The sequence below is a fragment of the Nannobrachium achirus genome, assembly GCF_963921795.1.
Source record: "Nannobrachium achirus genome assembly, chromosome: 1".
In the NCBI taxonomy this organism is placed as follows: Eukaryota; Metazoa; Chordata; class Actinopteri; order Myctophiformes; family Myctophidae; genus Nannobrachium; species Nannobrachium achirus.
Genome location: NC_137810.1, coordinates 23,698,439 through 23,718,438, shown reverse-complemented (window position 1 = coordinate 23,718,438; position 20,000 = coordinate 23,698,439). Strand labels below are relative to the sequence as shown.

General features: G+C 43.9%; 1 protein-coding gene across 1 annotated transcript in view; it reads left to right on the top strand.

Moving 5' to 3' along the window:
* The window catches only part of tle2b (TLE family member 2, transcriptional corepressor b), a 118,648-nt gene that overhangs the window by 42,383 nt on the left and 56,265 nt on the right, over positions 1–20,000 (top strand). The window lies entirely within an intron of this gene.

Below are 20,000 nucleotides of genomic sequence, written 5' to 3'. Positions count from 1 at the left end.
CCTTCTGGCAAAACTGTGTATACATAGTACAGTAGATATGTTTATGTGTGTGAGTGCGTATTTCTATGCTCTTTTTTTATGTTAGCGAGTGCACGTGCCTGACTGTGCACGCGTGTATCCCTGATAGCTCTCTCGCGTGTCACTCTGTGTGTCTGAGGAGGAGTGTGCTGGCAGCCCAGCCGCCTGTCATTTCCCACACTTCCTGTTAATTTACTCCCCGAGTCACACGGCTCACACAGAGAGGAAGACAGGACGGCACAAAAGACTGCGGAGATCCTCGCAAGGGTTCTGCTGCGTGCAGGGGCGTCACACCAAATTCTGGGCCCTGGGTACAAGGATTCACTGTAGGGCCCCCCATGAATGTTCACTATTGAAAAATAGCAGATATACAAGCTCACAGCACGGCACAGAGTGCTTGTATATCTGCTATTTTTGAAAAATCGTGAAAATGTGTGCAAGAAACCTATGTTTCCATGTCATTGGTGCTCAAACCTATTCATGTGAAGGGCCCCCAAAATGATATGTATTTGGCCAGTTGGCCACGGACCCCCGTCTCAAAATATTTAGTTCCAGGGACCCCCCAGAAGCAAAATTTGAGTTACTAATGTTCGCTTAAAAATACATATATTCAAAGATTTGCACACATTTTCACAAATTTTCAAAAATAGCAGATCTACAAGTATATCTGCTATTTTTCAATAGCTAAAGTACAACATAATTAAGGCCCCTCCACCTTGGGCCCTAGTAACTCAGTCCCACTTTCCCCCCCATTGTGACGCCCCTGGACAGACAGACAGGTGCAGGCAGATCGCTGCTCTGCTCTGGTTCATTATGTATTTGACTGTCATTTTGTCCTCAAGGTGACAGACAGACAGACAGACAGACAGACAGACAGACAGACAGACGGTAGTTATGGATTCTGTTAATGTAGATACGAAAAGGAAGGTGGACAGAGAGACAGACAGATGCCAGAGTTTGGTCGTGTTATGGTTTTTATTATCCACTTGACCGACGTCATCCTTCAAGGTGATTGCGCCTCTTGTCTCACTGGGGACATCAGACGTCGCCTAAGAAGACAACACATTAGGCTTTTCATCACACTTTATACTGGGTGGGCCATAAATATGTTGACAGTGGTTCACTATGATGGTTTTTATTCTGAATGCCGGCACATCAAGACAAGATGATGACCCTAGTCTCATACAGTAGCCATTGTGTCATTTCAGTAACAATAAATAAACAATAAATAACATGGTGTCAGATTACAATACTTGTAGCTTATTGTCTGTACTGCTTGATTAAGCACACATTAATCGAATCGAACGCACGTAATTTCTGTCAAGTTGTTATTATTTTATGATTAGAGATAGAATAAGAAAAAAGTCCACGCACACCGTCTTCAAATGCAAAAAGGGGGTTTATTGGGAATCACAACGTTTCGGTCGTATTTATACCTTCTTCGGGCAATCTTTAGATCAGGCAATCTGATGAAGGTCTAAAGGGGAACACACACCGGACGCGGAGGCGGCGCGGAAGCGGCGTGTCAAAACACACAGCCCCATTATTTTCAATGAACTAATCCACACCGGCAGCGTCAGACGCGCGCAGCCGCGGGTCTGCCGCCTCGCCTGCCGTGCCGATATGCCACTGTTCTATGTTTCCAGCGTTGCCGCACGGGGAACATGTTCTCCCATGGTTCTCCCCACCGGGGCATCCAGTTGGGGTTACACTTTCAATTCCCGCATTAAATCAGGGCCACTAATGGTGGTGGGTGGGGTAATGTTTTGAAAGAGCAGATTTTAGGCAGCAGCATAATGGGGTCCCATCTCTCCAATAATGAATCAAATATAAGATTTAAAGGATAATGGTTTAGATGGAAGTTCAGTATCCAGTATGTGTGTGTTGTAGCAGAGGGGGTTGCAGGTCAGTATTATTGCTTTGTTTCTTGAGCCAGAAAAGGTTGAGAAGCACTACTTTAAATCCCCTCCATCCTCCATGTTCCACTCGGAAACACAGAACACTTCCAAATCCAAACACAGCCCTGGGCCCTGCAGACACATACCAGGAGCAACATTAAAAAGAAGAAATCTGCTGGGAGCTTAGCTCTGAGGTGTTGGGGAAAAAAAGAAGACAAAAAAAAGACAGGAGAAGAAGATGTAAGAAAAGAAACTCAGATGCACAGTAAAGTGATTGATGGATGGATGGGTGGATGGATGGATGGATGGATGGATGGATGGATGGATGGATTGATTGATTGATTACTAAATCCCCAGAGAAGACAGACCTCTCAACACAACAATGATCAGACAGCAAGAGGGGGAGGAAGAGACAGAGAGAGAGAGTGAAAAGGGGGACAGAGATGGAGAGAGAGAGTAGAAGAAAGCGACAGAGACAGAAGGAGAGAACAGAGAAAGTGGGCCAGCAGCCAAGCTGGGCAGAACCAGACTGTCAGCTCCGGTCTCCAAAGAGAAGAAATGGACTCAGGCTCTGGCTGCACCTCTGAGAGGGAGAGAGACAGAGAGAGACAGAGAAGGGATGGGGGGTTGAGTATGACTGGGAGAGAAAAGAGAAAGAAGAGAAAAGAGAGCAAACAGAACGGAAGAAGGAAAAAGAAGAGACGCTAAGAAAAGACTAAGCTGAAAGAGAATGAGAGGAATGGAAAGAAGGGGGAGCGCTAGCAGCCCTAGAGTGATGCTCCTTACTGTACAGCAACTGAAAACAGGCCAAAGGTTCGTGCTAGCTAGAAGATACTGTAGGTCATGGGGTCACTCAAATAGTCAAGGTTAATCTTTCAGGGAGAATGAATGTAGTCAGCAAGTTTCATGGCAATCTGCCCATTAAATGTTGATGTAAGTGTTGTGTGCAAGTGGAAGGTTTGGCCTAAGGGTGGCGCTAGATTAAAGGTCATCATGGGCTCACCAAAATCAGTAGGGAGGTAATCCATGTGCTTAGCAATCGTATTGCACTCCGTCTCTGTCTGTTAGATTTGGTGATACAGTATATTCTGTGCAGGTTTTGGCTCTAAGAAGAGGATGTTTTGAGTGGGGGAATAAGGGAGTGAGTAAAAAACAATCGAAGAGAGAGACAAAGAAGGTAGAAGTGATAGAAGTGAGAAAAAACAAACAATCAAAAAGACAAGCTAACTAGAAATGTGCACACCTTGGAACGCAGGTCTTTGCCAGTCTGGTGGCCTACCCATGGCTGTCCAGCCCACATATTTTATAGCCAATTACAGGCAAACTGTATGGGATATCAAAACCCTGTTCGACCGTCATTTATCACATGACACACAAGACCATTTGTGCCTTGCCTTGCGTTTTGAAATGAGCACATTTGGGGAGTTGCTTTTTGGTGGAGTGTGTCTTCCTTGGCCTACTACCAGTATTTGCATGCAATGTTTGACGCCGATCAGTCCAGAGGTGTCCAGGATTACGTGCGCACAGATACAGACAAACACGCACAATCAGACAGACGTTGTCGATAACAATAGCGATAACAAAACGCCTCCCAGCCTTATAGCCTGTCAGCCTGGCCAGGACAAAAAAAAAGAAGCTAGTGATGAATATAAGAAAGATAGGAAAATGATGAGAGAGAGAGCAATTAGTTAGATAGAAATTAGCATAGAGCAGAAGGAAATGAGAGACAGAGAGAGAGAGAGACGGAGAGAGAGGGGAGAGATGTGATGCTGTAATGAGAGGAGGAGAGGGACAAAGATAAACGGCTCAAATGGAGGAAGAGATAGTAAACAAAGAGGATGCTGCCGGAGGAGAGAGAGAGAGATGAAGGGAGGCCAAGGAAAGATGGAGGGAAAAAGAAAGGAGGTCTGAGAAAGACGTCAAGGGGAAGCTTTGAGCCGCGGCGAGACATAATGAGTCATGAATAGATTTAACACTATCTACTCTTATTTCCTCTCCTCGAGATGCTTCCATTACACCTCTCTCTCTCTCTCTCTCTCTCTCTCTCTATCTCTCTCTCTCTCTCTCTCTCTCTCTCTCTCTCTCTCTCTCTCTCTCTGTGTGTGTGTCATTATCGGTGGCAGGGCCATCTCATGTCTCAGCATTAATTGAGTCTTAACAGTCTTTTTGTGAGTTCTGCCTCAGTCTCCCCCCTCCCTCCCTCCCTCTCTCTTTCTGCTTGTCTCTCTCCACTTCCCTTTCTCTCCTCTCCTCTTCAGCTTTCTGGGCTGATATCAGTCCTTTATGAAGGTAGAGAGATGATAGTCCCCACCCCCCGACCCCCCCAACGTGCACACGTACGCACACACTCGCGCACACACACACACACACGCACGCACCCTCTCTCTCGGAGCTATATGGAACCCACTGATCACACTCCCATTATATTATCTCTCTGGCTTCACTTCCATTATCATATCATATCATATACAGGCTATATCCCAGAGAGAGAGAGAGAGAGAGAGAGAGAGAGACAGGGCGATGGGAAAAGGCTATAGGGATTTCACAAGTCACTCAGTACTTGTTCTATATTCATTGATATAGCCGAGCACTTCCGGGAGCAGGTGAGTTAAAGCTTATACCTCCTGCTATGAGGAAACACAGAGCATGTATATTCAATGAGTTCATAATTCAGCGATATCCCTTGCATTTCAGATGCCAGCTAATACACAGGATGATATTTGGTGATCGTATATAGCAGTGGTGAATGGGCTGAAGCAGGTTTTTTCTGCACAGAGAGCTGATGCTAGCAGAGGCATAATGAGACTGTGTCATGAGGTGACGATGGATGGTTTTCTGTTCAGTGAATATACACGTTAAAATCCTGAGTGTTCCTTTAACCACACGAATCCTATAGCGTTCTTAGCGTAGGGCCAACATTCATCTGTGAATTCACAGAGCGTCTGTTTGTCTGTCCGTCACATATCTCAAGAACTGTCCAGCAGATGGACTTCAATGCATGTATTTGCTGAGGACCAGAGGGAGTGATGTACCGAGTGGGAAGTTGGTCAGATCGGCAGTTGTCCAGAAATCTAACTTTAGTATCTATGAATTCACAACATCTCTGTTACAACTCAGGCGCCGTCCGACCGATTGATCGCAAACTTGGCATGCGATGCCTGGGGGGTGTGTACTAAATAGTAGGAATTCAGTTGACCCAACGATTTCAGAAAACCATTAGTATCTGTGTCTGATTGTCCGCGGTTCTGCGGAGGACGCACCAAATCCCTGTGTTTGGGGTGTGTTGGCACTGGGCACTGAATTCCCTGATTGCCCTTCTCACATGGTTTGAAAAGAAAAAGTGAACTGACCTGCTGAGGTATTCGTTTGGTGAAAGGTCAAAGTTGAGAGACTTCAGAGTGTATTGATAATATTTTTGAGTGGTGCTTGCCGTTCCAATATGTGACTTTGTGTGTATGTCCAAGCAAAATGGACAGTGTATCAAATACCTATAGTATTACGTATCTATGTCCCTTTTCTGCAGCGGGCTATGGGGGGGCTGGCTTTTTTAGAGCAGGGGCTAATCAATTGTGGCAACAAACAATAAGGACAGTTCTAATATTTCTTTCGCTTAGGGTATGGATAACTGAAAAGATCAGATCATTGGCAGATGCTAGGTCCAAATTCGAGGAATGTAGGTGATCGGATAGGGTTTTTGTGAGGCTGATTTTCTGATTGAACAATATAATGATGAGTCGTCATGTGGGTCTATCCTGTGACATCACATGGGTCTATCAACAGTATCATCACTTCACACGGGTGTTTAAAAAAATATATATAACACCAGCACCACCATTACACTATTAATCTCACGCATGCTAGAGCATTGGAGCAAGTGGGGTCCGCGGACCCTTAGTGGTCCTTGAGGGAGTTCCAAGGGGGTCCCCGGCTAAATGATACTTAGGAACCACATGGACCCTTGTCCATAACTAAGAAAGTGTACAAATGGAACCAAATGGACCCTAATGTGTCCTTGACATGAAAAAGTTTGAGAACCACTGTGCTAGAGGCAGCTTATGCAGCCCACCACAATTTGGGAATCCCTGGGAGGTAAAAAAAAGGAGAGGACCTAATACCCTGTCATGAGACCTTTAAATATTGCTTGTTACATTCACCCAATAAGTGTTAGGAACTGGTGGTGTTAGAACCTAAATGCAGGAAGTCAACTCTACCATGACAATAAGCTGTATAATCAACTGAGAGCTACATGAGAATTTGCTGGTGCGCGGAACTTGCTAAGCAGCTGTGATTGAGCTTGTCTGCCTTGCATCGTAGTTTCCTTATGAGATGCTGCCAATAAGGATATTAGTGTAGCTATGGAACTTAATTAGGGATTTGGTATCATGTGCTAGGGAGATAGAGGTTTATGCTACAATATGCTAGTATTTTAGGCAAGCTACACTGTTTATTATATGTACTTTTGATATTTTAGAAAGAGAAAGGCAGAGGCATGATTAAATAAATAGCAGATCTGCAAGCTCATAGCGCGGCACGAAGTAACACACTATTTTGAATAGCTATAATCGAATGGTTTAAATATCCCCAAAGTGCAGTTTACACCATGGAGTCGATACTGTACAAAAAAGGCCAACCCACAGCATTATACTGGTGTATTGTACAGTATCAGCAGGATGTTTGCAGGGTGCTCTGTGAGGCAGATGGCATACTTATCTGTAAGAAACTTGTGTTAGCATTTTGTTTGGAGTCTGCACACTGACATCCTCAGGGTAAAACAAAAAAATCAAACCAAGTTTGACTGTTTACATACAGTGCTGCCTTGTGGCTACGTTGACTGGACAGAATGCTATAGCTCTCTGTTATAGAATATCCATAGGAACACTGCAGTACGCAGCCGCAGGTTACTGGTGGATGGGCGAGAGACAGAATATGATAGGAAGCGGTGTTCTAGGCTGCCAGGATGCTCAGCAGCCAGTCTGTTTCCCCTGTAGGCTTCTGAGGACAGATGAAGCAGCTGGCTATCCTTCCTTCCTGCTCCCTCCTTTCATTTCACCACCATACATTGCATGGGAGGCTGTGTGTGTGTTTGTGTGTGTGTGTGTGTCTGTGTGTGTGTGTGTGTGTGTGTGTGTGTGTGTGTGTGTGTGTGTGTGTGTGTGTGTGTGTGTGTGTGTGTGTGTGTGTGTGTGTGTGTGTGTGTGTGTGTGTGTGTGTGTGTGTGTGTGTGTGTGTGTGTGTGTGTGTGTGTGTGTGTGCGTGCGTGCGTGCGTGCGTGTGTGTAGACGTGTATATCAAATAAAACATCCAGACGTTCATGCGAGCATGCGTTGGTGTCATGACCTGACTCAAATCATGACAAATATGGGAGACGACACACAGGATAACAATGCAAAATATATTTATTTATAACTAAATCAAACATAACATAAATGTATATGTGGAATATGTTAGGAATAGTCAGTAAGATCAGTAATGGAGTGCATGTGTGGATGTGTGATAATGTAATCTATGTGCAAAGGCAGAACGAAGAAATAACCAAACTCAAAAAGAACCAAACAAAACCATTGTTCCCTGGATAGGAGAGAGAGGGAGAAATGCTCTGACCAGCCTGCTTAAATACTCTATATGGCTGATTGGAGCCAGGTGTGTCGCCTCCTCCAAACACCCCCCTGCAGGCTGGTCCCCTCCTCCTACACATTAACAGAGAAGGCCATTAGAATCACAGTTAAGGGATGGGTCATCACAGCCCCCCCCATAAGAGAGGAGACCAAACAGGTACTCCGTAACATTTAGTTCACCTATACAGTTAACCATTAACTAGACGTATACAGTACATGACCCATCCAACCACCAATTCATGTCCTCCGCAACCTTGGCATCTGTAGGAGCATATTTAAGAGAGACAAGTGACAGAATAGGTGAATGCAGGCACAAATACTGGTTAATAAATATAGACAAACATCAAAGAAGATCAGAAAATCAATTAGGCAGAACCTACTTTGTCTACATAATCATACATGAATGATGACAAGTCCAGTTTGGTAACACTGATGATAATCTTAAAGTCTGTGCAAAGTTAGTCTTAAATTGGCAGGGACAGCGATTAACCATAGAAATCAATTCATTCATTTTTGGCTCATCCAAGCGTCCCAGTACTTTGGGTACAGCTTTTAATGTCTCAGGGTTGTTTAACCATACTTGTAACACATGCTCATCTGCCGGCCCAAATCCCCCTCCCTTAACCTCCCCCGCCGAAGAAGACAACACTGTGCCTACGCCCAATGCAGGATCAACGTAGGGGACGTCACTGGAGCTTTGGGACGCCGGCAACCGAGCACCGTATGGTTTATACACCTTCGTTTTCACCTTTTGTGAACTGAAACGGTGCAATGGGACGTGGTTAACCATGTTTTGAGATTGAGCATCAGCCCACACTTCATCCCCTGCCAAATCATTACCTAGGATTATGTCAACCCCTTCCACTGGTAACTTAGGCCGCACTCCCACCACCACCTCCCCACCAACAAACCCACAGACTATGCTCACTCCATGCAGGTGTACTGGAATGACCTCCATACCCATACCTTGCATTAAAATGAAATTGCCTGTGTCTGAAACTGAGGAGAATGGGATTACGTCCTCCCGGATGTAAGTATGTAATGAACCTGTATCTCTCAAGATGTTAACTCTAACCGCCTTTCCACCAGGCAGTGACACATAACCCTCTGAAAGAAATGGAGAATAGTCAGCCTTAGAGTTAGACCTGATGTCAGAAACACCTTCCTTGTTATCAATTAACTGAGGTGAGGGAATGACAGGTGCAGCCAAAGCGACAGGTTTGATTTGTGCCCCACTTAATTTCTCCTTAGCTTTAAGAGCAAAACAGTCCTTTTTCCAATGCCCACGTCGATGGCAAAAATTACAAACATTAGAGTCATCCTCCTTCACTGAACCATTTTCAAATTTGGAAAAATTTGAATCCCCATGCCCCTCAAAACCTTTGCCCGAACACACTGGACTACCGGTCTGATGCGTATAGTCAAATACATTTTTGTGTGTTAAACAGTATTCATCAGCCAAGACAGCTGCTTCTTGGGGCGTTTTAACCTTCCTCTCAGTTATGTAAGTAGAAATATCAATCGGTACACAGTTTTTGAATTGTTCAAGAGTTATCAAGTCACAAAGCTCTTTAAAAGTTTTAACCTCCGATGCTACACACCATCGGTTAAACTGGACCAACATCTCTCTCACAAATTCAACGTATGTCTGATGTTCCTTTTTCCTCTCATTTCTGAAACGCTGTCTATAAGCTTCCGGTACCAATTCATATGCCCGCAACACTGTACTTTTAACCACCTCATACTTTTGACTTTCTGTAATTGTTAATGAAGCATAGGCCTCCTGGGCTTTACCTGTCAGAACACATTGGAGCAGTAGAGTGCGCTCACCATCAGACCAGCCCCTGGAGTCTGCCACACGCTCAAAAAGGGAAAAGAACAGATCTGGATCTTTCTCTGAAAACTTGGGAAGTAGTTGCAAGTTAGAACCAGCATTAAATTTCTTTGTTTCGCCAACACTCAATTTAAACTTATTTTCTTCCAATTCTAACTTTAGCAATTCAGTCTTTTGTTTTATCTTTTCGATCTCCATCTCATGTGACAGTTTGATGTTAAGTAATTCCTTTTGTTGTTCAAAAGTTAATTGTCCAGAAGAAAATGAAAATGTTTTACCATCTTGTGCATTTGATTCCTCTACGGTCTCATCCTCCAGTTCACCCTCCGGTAACACTTGCTGTGTCACCAAGCTGTCCACCAGAAAGATCTTAACCCTAATCTTTGTCCGCTTGTCACGAATCTCAATTTTGTAGTGTTCTGCTATTTTTAACAACTGGTCTTTTGTGCATTTTTCCAGCACCTCCACAGAAGGGGCCTGAATGAACTCCTCGATCAAACTCATCTTGTTTTCCTTTAAAAAAACTAACGTACAAAAGTTTCAAAAAGAAAAGTAGCAAGAGACCCCGGAGCCCAACTCCCCTAAACTGCCTACCACCATCTAACTGACCAGCTCAACCCTAGTCTTCAGTAGCCCTCCTGAGTGAGCCTCCCGCGAAGCATCCCAGTGGCACTACCCCATTCCATCTTGTGTGGAACACAGTCTAAACAAAAAAAATACAAAATAACAAACAGTGAGTTACCATGTGGCAAAACCCTGCTAAAAGCTATCAGGAGTTGGAACCCCAAGGTCACTCATTACATACAAAATTGAAAACATTTGAGTTGCTAATGCTCTCTCCCCCCAAACAAAATCCAAACCCGTGTGTGTCTCCCAAAACAACTTGTTCAACTTAAGAACAAGAAAACAAGCAAAACCTAATGACTGATAGAAAATCTTAAGTTTAAACCAAATCTATCACTAACTTAGGCTAAAGAGTGACGAGCCCCCATCTTGTCATGACCTGACTCAAATCATGACAAATATGGGAGACGACACACAGGATAACAATGCAAAATATATTTATTTATAACTAAATCAAACATAACATAAATGTATATGTGGAATATGTTAGGAATAGTCAGTAAGATCAGTAATGGAGTGCATGTGTGGATGTGTGATAATGTAATCTATGTGCAAAGGCAGAACGAAGAAATAACCAAACTCAAAAAGAACCAAACAAAACCATTGTTCCCTGGATAGGAGAGAGAGGGAGAAATGCTCTGACCAGCCTGCTTAAATACTCTATATGGCTGATTGGAGCCAGGTGTGTCGCCTCCTCCAAACACCCCCCTGCAGGCTGGTCCCCTCCTCCTACACATTAACAGAGAAGGCCATTAGAATCACAGTTAAGGGATGGGTCATCACAGTTGGTCTGTCTCCACTGTGGGCTGCATGCTCTCTGTGCTCCTTGGCTGACGTAGCAAATTTGCTTTATATAGGCCTATTTGAATTGGGATAAAATACAGACCCTCAAGGACCACCGGTGGTCCTTTGGTGAGTTGGTGGTCCTGGTGGTCCCCCCCCCAAGGACCACCGTTGGCCAAGGACCACCGTTGGTCCTTGGGGGAAGTTCCAAGTGGTCCACAGCTAAATTATGGAGAGTTGTTAACCAAATGGATCTTTTAAATCTTTAGAGTATAAAGTGAAACCAAATAGATTTCGTTTCATTTTCTGGAAACACCCCGCCATTCCGAATATATTATTTATTATTATTTGGGCGATGATGTGATGTTGAAATGTAACTTTCAGATCAGCGCATGCATGAGTCACGGCCTTGCGCCCTGCTGGTTGGGACTAATATATTAAGTAGAAGTGTGTTGTGTTTATGGACTAAAATAACAGATGCTGGTTATTTTATTTGTTTTGCCCATTTTTATATTTGCATTTTAACCAAATGTTTTAATCCTTGACTGATTGAGACTATACATATTTCGTTAATTTATTTATATTTATTTATTTATTTATTTATTTATTTAACTGTTTTTGTTTTGTTTGGTGTTCCTAAGTTGAGCCCTTCGGAATGGCTGCCTTCTGGTTAAGTTGTCAGTTAAATTGCTTTATTTATTATTTGTTTAGTTCTGTTCAGTTATGTTGTGTTTAGACCTTTATTTCGTTATTTGTTTGTTTTGTTGTTAACTTCAGCTCTGAGCAGTGGCCTGGCCTGCCGGGCTCAATTTGTCACGCACATGTTGGGCTTTGGGCTGGGTCGGGCTTGAGAAAAATAAATAAAGAAAAAAATTGGCAAGATCTGTGCTTTGCATCCCGGCCAGCAGCAGTTCCAGTGAACGGGTTTTCAGCGCTGCGGGCAGAACCATCTCCGAGCGAAGGACATCGTTGAACGATTTTCTTCATCACAATTTATAAGATCGGTGAGTACAGCCTAGCCTTTAACTGTTGGCAATATATACCCAATGGCCAACGTAGAATGTAGTCATCTTGGTCTCTTGTGATCTTATCATTTATTTATAAATGTATTTTATTTAATTTCAGCTGCTTGCTGTCTGATTGGATTATTCGCCGGTGCGGCCTCCCGGCGCGGCCTTGCGCCCAGCGCTGGATTTTTGGGACTATTAAACTGAACGAATAAGTGTTGATTCATACAAAGAAAAGTGCTGTGTTACGGACTAAAATAACAAATGCTGTTTATTTTATTTGTTTAGCCTATTTACATACTTTAATTTAACCAGGGAATGGGAATGTTTCGTTGCTTGACTGATTAAGGCTATTCATTCTAATATTTTATACACATACTTAACTTGAGATTGTTTATTTTAATTGCACAAATGTCGCACAACGCAAACTCAAAGGATTGTTCATTGTTAAATTGTCCTCGGGAGTCGGGACCTGTTTCACAATTGAATAAAGACAGTTGGAAAGGGGTATCATGTCTCTGTTCTTCACCAATATTTAAAATGTAATGAAAACAAAAGGCCGCCGCTACACGCACTCTGCAATTAAGCTTGTTTAGAAAAATGTCGGTCTTCGGGCCGGGCCGGTCTCCAATTGTCAATTATGTATCGGGCTTTGGGTTAGGGTTAGGTTACATTAGATTTCTGACCATTCTGGCCGCCTCCTCCCCTCATTGATTTAATTTCTGATCACCCCTCCCTCCATCGCACATAGTGTATTATTTGTGAGGAGTTGCTCACATTTAGATGAAAGGAAAGTGCTTCTGGAGTCACTTGTATATCATATATAGGCTATAGGCTAATATAATATAGGCCGATGTGTGGGTCTCTCGCCCTAGCTCGCGCGCGCTGCTCTCTGTGCCAAATCATGTCCAAATGGAGACGCTTTTGCGCAGCGAGTGAGCCAGCGGAGGGCAAGACGAGGGGCAGAGAGAGAGAGAGAGAGAGAGAGAGAGAGAGAGAGACGTTGTCCTCTTCGTAGATATTCATATCTTGCTAAAGTATTTTCTGTCTGGTTTATTGCTGGTAGATTTTGCGAGACTCTCCCGCCGCCGCTGGTTTTATTTTTTGATTGCCCGTTTACGAACGTTGACCGCTGATAAATAGGCTAATGCGGCGCTTGCGGGGGTCCTGCGGTTACACACAGGGAGATGGAGGAGGCATTATTATGCAGCTTGGATACATTCATGTCCCTGGACAGACGTGCACGGACGATTCCTTGTTTCGGATGACAAAGTGCAGTGCGAGCGCAAACGTATCAATTAAATATGCAAGAATGTGGCAACTTCACCCCTCCCATTCGCACGACTAAACCGAATTATATTATGAGAATGTGGCCTCACCATTTAGGCCTACTGCTAATCTGCATAGATTCTCTGCCATTCCGCCATTTTTTTTGTACCATGCATGTTCCAAGCTCCTCCATGCTCCGGTTTAGATAACTACTGTACAACGCCAATTTGCTCTTCGCAATAGGGCCAGGTCTGTCTGTCTGTCTGTCTGTCTGTCTGTCTGTCTGTCTGTCTGTCTGTCTGTCTGTCACGCAGCAATGCATGCATGCGCTCAGCGGAGAGGCAGCCCCTTGCCTAGTTAGTAAAGCCTGGTGTGCGAGGTTACCAGTTAGTAGTATAGTAATAAGGGTAATAATAACCCCTCCCCCTCTCTCTCTTTCCTTTAGTTGTCTTGTTATAGGCATATAGGCATAAAACGTACGGCTAAAGTGGATCAATGGATGTTTTATAATATAATAGGCCTAATCATATCTTTTAATTACCTCAACATTTTACTTGAGTATACAGTATAAGTAAATCTACTTAGTTACTTTGCCCCACTGCGCCCAGTGAGAGCAGAGAGAGAGAGAGAGAGAGAGAGAGAGAGAGAGAGAGAGAGAGAGAGATCTCGGCAAGCGCCGAGGTCCATTTGGTTACCAACTGTCCAACTCCATCATTAATAAGCTGGGGATTGTGGACCACCTCAAGCCTCAAGGACCACTGGTGGTATTTGAAGCAGATGATCAGATCGTGCAAAACTCGGAATACCCCGAAACGCTTTGCGTGGTGTCACAGGCGAGAGAGATGAAGCAGGGATCCCCACAACCTTCATAGATTCCATATAGTTTCATTGTTTGACAGCACAATCACTTTTTTTGCGCAGCCTCCTCGCCAGCATGGTGCTTTAAAACGGCGAAATTAAACAAATATAGGCCCATTCGCTATATAAATATTTTGTTCGTGGGCCTGTGTTTCGCCGTTAATAGTTCTCCTTGGCTTTATTTATTTTTTCCTATAGGCCTACGCCAATGTAATGTGCACAGGAGTATTTTAGTTGCACAAAAAACAACCGCTCGCCCAGAACGAACCAACGGCGCAGTACAAAACCAAGGCAGGCAGGGTCCATTTGGTTTCATTTTACGCTCTCAAGAGTTAAGGGTCTATATAGTTCCGTTTGGTTACTCTCCATATTTTAACTGGAGATCACCTGCATGGAAACCCTAACCCCTCAAGGACCAACACAGCACTGGTGGTCCCCGGACCACTGGTTGAGACCCACTGCTGTAGACTCAATATACTGTAATCATATCGAACAAAAATAAATACCCTATGAATTCAATGAAATGTCGGCTTGACAAGTGTAACGCTGACACTGCATGTGTAATGGATGTGTAATGAATGGATGGATGAAATAATAAAATGTACTTTTCATCATGTCTGTTGCTAAGGTATGGCAACATGACTGGTGTCTTGCACGCACGCGAGGGCGCGCGTGCAAGACACCAGTCATGTTGCCATACCTTAGCTTTTGCTGAACTGACGCCACTGGTAAACCCCGACTCTGCAGGGTCTCCAGCGAACAAGACAGCGCTGATTTGGGACAAGCGCTAGAGCTGCAGGCAGCTCGCCCCGTGTTGCGTATCTATAGCAGATATACAAGCTCATAGCGTGGCGAATTGCGACGAGTTGTGAGCTTGTAGCTCTGATATTTTCAACGCGCGTCACCATCGTACGACGAATAGGCTGATTTTAACAGCGCACAGCACAGAAGAAGCAGCCCGCAGCACGCTCACCCTTCGGGATTTAAACCATGCTGACAGATCATGATACAAAAATGATGATGTTGTTTTAATGGTTGTAGCCTACTACTTTAACCAAATAATAATAAGAATAATAGGCTTAAATCTGATAAAATAGCCTAAAGGGAGCCAAATGATATAAGGGAGACATTTTCCCAGCCGGTCACAGTGTCCGGTGGACTTTATAATTACCGGCCAATTAAACATTTTAACGGTCAATGGCACAACGTATGCTTCGCCAATATCTTTATATATACAGACAGACAGACAGACAGACAGACAGACAGACAGACAGACAGACAGACAGACAGACAGACAGACAGACAGACACCTGGCACCCCCTCAAGAACCACTGGGGGGCCCCGGACCACTGGTTGAAATCCACTGTCAGAAAGAAAGTAATGACGTGCTGCCGTGTATATAACCGAGAAAAGAAAAAAAAAAAGTAGGCCTATACCTCTGCCCTCATGAAAGTCAGGCAAGACTGACGTTAACCTTTATTTTATTTAGAACATAAGATGAAACCAAATGGACCCTTGTGTTCATGAATGAGTTAGAGCTTAAAATGAATAGGCTACAACACCTTACAAAAGGATCCGAAGTGTAGTGGAGTAGAAGGAAAGTAGGCTACTGGTAATTGGACTCATCTTTTTACTGTGAAAATCAGACAACTGTTTCTGCCTAAAACAACGTCACAAGAGTGCACAGTGAGCAGCAGCAGAACCAGGGCATGCAGTCACACACTTGTCGGCTGGAGTGCATAGGCCTACTGAGGCAGCAGCCTGCACACAAGAGCTTAGAATTTCAGCCCGAGCCCGACGGGACCCGACGGGTCGGCGCGGCGCGGGCCGGGCCGGGCTCAATTTGTCACGCACATGTCGGGCTTTGGGCTGGGTCGGGCTTGAGGGGAAAAAAAAAAAATACAAATATATGTGCCTGTTGCACCAAGACCAGATGGAGAGGATGAGGATGCTGCTGCTGCCGCTCCTCCGGCCCAAAATGCAGACAACGAGTTTGCAGAGTGGCAAAATGAGCACAGAGCTGACGAGGGAGAGGACGAGGTTGACGAGGTGTCTCTGTCTCTGAGCGAGCGCCCTGCGGCGGTGGGGCCTCCCGGCGCGGCCTTGCGCCCAGCGCTGGATTTTTGGGACTATTAAACTGAACGAATAAGTGTTGATTCATACAAAGAAAAGTGCTGTGTTACGGACTAAAATAACAAATGCTGTTTATTTTATTTGTTTAGCCTATTTATATACTTTAATTTAACCAGGGAATGTTTCGTTGCTTGACTGATTAAGGCTATTCATTCACACATGCATCAGCGTATAGGCAGAAGCGCTGTCATGACAGTGTCAGATCTTCTTTCAAAACTGATTCCAAATGTTCAGAAGTATTGGAGAGTATTGGAAAAAAAAGAAGGCTGTTTGTCATGACAGAACATCACATATAGGCCTAGGCCTATACAATGTATACATATCATGAGAGAGAGAGAGAGAGAGAGAGAGAGAGAGAGAGAGAGAGAGAGAGAGAGATAGAGACCTTTATTCACGTCGCTTTCGCTAATTCGCCGGTGAGGACATACCTTAACCGTGACAAATTAAACATTGGCCAAATTGTCAAATATTAGAGGCCTATTTCTGTTTATGTGCAACCACTTTTAACAGCTGTCTATCTGTGTGATGAGGGGCTGTGGTGCTGAAACTGACTGACTTGACGTTCTCTATATGCATACAGTGCAATGGGAAAATGAAATCAATCAGTCTGTCTGTCTGTCTGTCTGTCTGTCTGTCTGTCTGTCTGTCTGTCTGTCTGTCTGTCTGTCTGTCTGTCTGTCTGTCTGTCTGTCTGTCTTCCACACTGGATGTGTGGACAAATTGAATGAATTTTGATATTTTGATAAATGAATTAATAGGCCTACTGTCATTGCATAGGTCGGCCTAGGTCAACGAGTCAACCCAATTAGCGCTCCTGCAGATGGTCTGATTGGACTCTGACCAGCTCTGCGCTTCTCAAAGTTACATTAGATCATTTAAAACATTGTGGCATTATTCTCAGCCAACTAATGATAGTCTATTCTGCATTCTGGTTGTCGTCACCCCAAATAATGGATTACTTCTTCATATAATTTATATAGGATATAATGCAGCAGCACTCTTTATGTGCAAAGCCCTCTTCTATAATAATCAGATTAATTTTTACTCACAACAGAGTAAAATATATTTAAACTCTTAGATCTGCATTGTTAAATGCAACGGAACAGGCAACAATAGTGGATGGCAATGGCATAGAATTGAATGGTTTGGTCTGTATTTGAACTGGAATGAGTTACTGCTTAAAACGAATACAATTAAACCATTGATATAAGAATCACTGTACATTTACAGAATTAAATTCTGTAAAAAAAAAAAAAAATCTGAGAATTTTATTTTTAATTTTTTTATTTTTTTTACATGACATGTCACGCGTACCTTCGCGGAACCATCGTGTAAAGACGCGATGCGTCCAGACGCTTTGATGCAGCGCAACGTGTGCCCCGGAGTGCCACTGGAGCAGAACTAACGCATGCATGCACGCACGCATATGTAAACAAAAAGCCATTTGCCACACATGCGTCGCTTCGCTTAGCTGGCACGGAAAAGCCGCCATAGTGCGTGCGTGCGTGCGTGCGTGTGCGCATGCACAAACGCACGCACACACTCTGTGCATGCTTGAGAGAGAGGCACAGAGAGAGACAGAACACCTACAGTATAACCCCCCCCACACACACACACACACACACGCACACACACACACACACACACTGACTTATTTGTCTATTTTCTATTATGAATTTCCTCTGCAGAGGCTCATGACAACAATGTCCATGTCAATAGAATGTAGTCAATTGAGTTGTGAGAGACGGCGTGAGTGAAGAAGGTGAATTATAGATGAAGTTGGATGGGAGTGGAAGAGTGGAACAGAGAGGAAAAGAGAATACTGTACAGTACTGTAGGTGCAGGAGAATGGAGGCCTACTGTATGTGAGACAGTGTTTGTGTAACAGTACTCAAACGTAACTATGCCAAAGTGTCAGCATGTATGACAAGGTCTGTTTAACTTTAGCTATAACTACTGTATAACTCTAGAGCTTTCAACTGACTGACTGACGGTGGCAGAATTCTTCTTAAAGAATCATTATATCTCTGAATTTCTTACTAGGCAAATATATTGAAATAATTATTGTAATCCCTTCACCAGACCTCATGGTTTAGGGGTCCAGGGGTACCAGGCCTGCCCTACAGTGCTGCCTACCTAGGCAAGCAATGCAACAGTAATAAACATTCGCATTTATCTGAATGGTAAGAGTGATTAATACATGACATTTTACTCTGAAATAAACCACATCATGTAGAAACTAAGAAATGAAAACGGTATGGTGACCAAACACGTGACGTTGTGCTGTAAGCCAAGGAAGAATTGAAGTACAAAAGTCACAACATGATCTGTTTGATCATTTACCAGCTAGCTAACATTTGTAGTTCCAATATAAACTCTATGGTAGTACTCTACACCTTCCCCAAGACCAACCAGCAGGGGACAGCATCGTCATTGTCGGGTGGAAACCTTGTATGTCCAAAACCGTTTGTTTCGTATTTATCATTTTAAAAATGATTTAAAGTAGTGAAAACAGCCGATCTACAAGCACACAACGCCTCGCACCGCGAGGCGTTGTGTGCTTGTAGATCGGCTGTTTACACTACTTTTGTGCGACGGCCTTGTATGATGTAGCAGGGCATTGCTTTTCGAAAAAAATTACAAATTTGAGACTTGGAGATACAAGGTTTCTGCCTGACAGTGACTATATACTGTAGTAGGGGACTTGGAAATAAGTTTTTAACTTAACTCATTCTGTGCCTATCCCGAACATGTTCGGCTTTATTTCAATCCAATACAATTCTTTTTTTATTAATTGACTTACCCTGAGCTGCTTGTAGAGTCGTGGGTGGTCCTGGCTCGTCCTACGCTAGCCAGCTAGCCATTTTACATGGTCCGACGATATATTCCATTAAAAATGGTTTAAAATACATTTTTGAGCCCCCCAATGTTCACCAAATGTTCAGCGCCGCTTCCGGAACGACGTCCAGTGTGCCTATCCCGAACATGTTCGGCTTTTTTAATGAAATGAATAAAATGATCCGAGGCCTTTTGAAGCCTGAGCCTAAATTTAAAATCCAGTGTTCCAAATCCGGGGGCCGCCATGCCGGCCGTTAGCCGCGAACGGCGCCGCGAATCGCCGCCGAATCCAATGAAAAACCACATCTTTGGAGGCCCATATCTCTGGATTGTGTTTTTAGGGATGTGGCGCGAGGTTTATTTACGGCGAAATCGCCGAAAAATGATCTTTAAAATGACAAAATGGGAATAGCTATTCTGTTAGCATTATCATCCGGGACCTTTCCATGACGTGCACGAACGTGAGCACGCGCGTCACTGCAACGTGAGCCCCCGGATGCTAATGCAGTCCCCTATGGGAGAAAGTCTGGCATTCTTTGGTGCCCTCTAGGGGCTGGCACTGGAAGCGTTAATTGGGGTGAAAATAATGATTGAAATAATGAAATAAGCAACCATGTCTGGGAAAACAAGCTCAAAAGAAGAAATAATAAACGGTAATAAGAGATCAGGGGCTTTGGCGCAATATATCCGAGGCTTAAGACCCCTCCCAACTTCACTGGATACAGGCACGTGCACACATAGACATCAAAGGGGGCTTGAGCCCCTGCCCTTTTATCCGTCTGTAAAAAGTGCCCTTTCCAGACCATGAATTCAATTTTTACAATAGTGAAAGAAATGGCAGCATTCAAGAGAACTGCCTTGTCCAAACTCTCCTGAACTTGAATGCAGCATCTGTGTAGAAATCCATGCCGTTACGCCACATCGCCAGTATTAACTTGATTATGCTTAGTTCAGTGAGGTATCAAGCACCGAAAATAGCCGACCTCCAAGCTCACAACGAGGTCTGCTATTTTCGAGATTTTCACCAAAAGGCCCTTTCAGAAATTTCAGCCCCTGCCTCTCTAACATTCTTTGCACGTCCCTGACTGGATATGTGGGTCACTCAACGACAACAGGCTTTGGA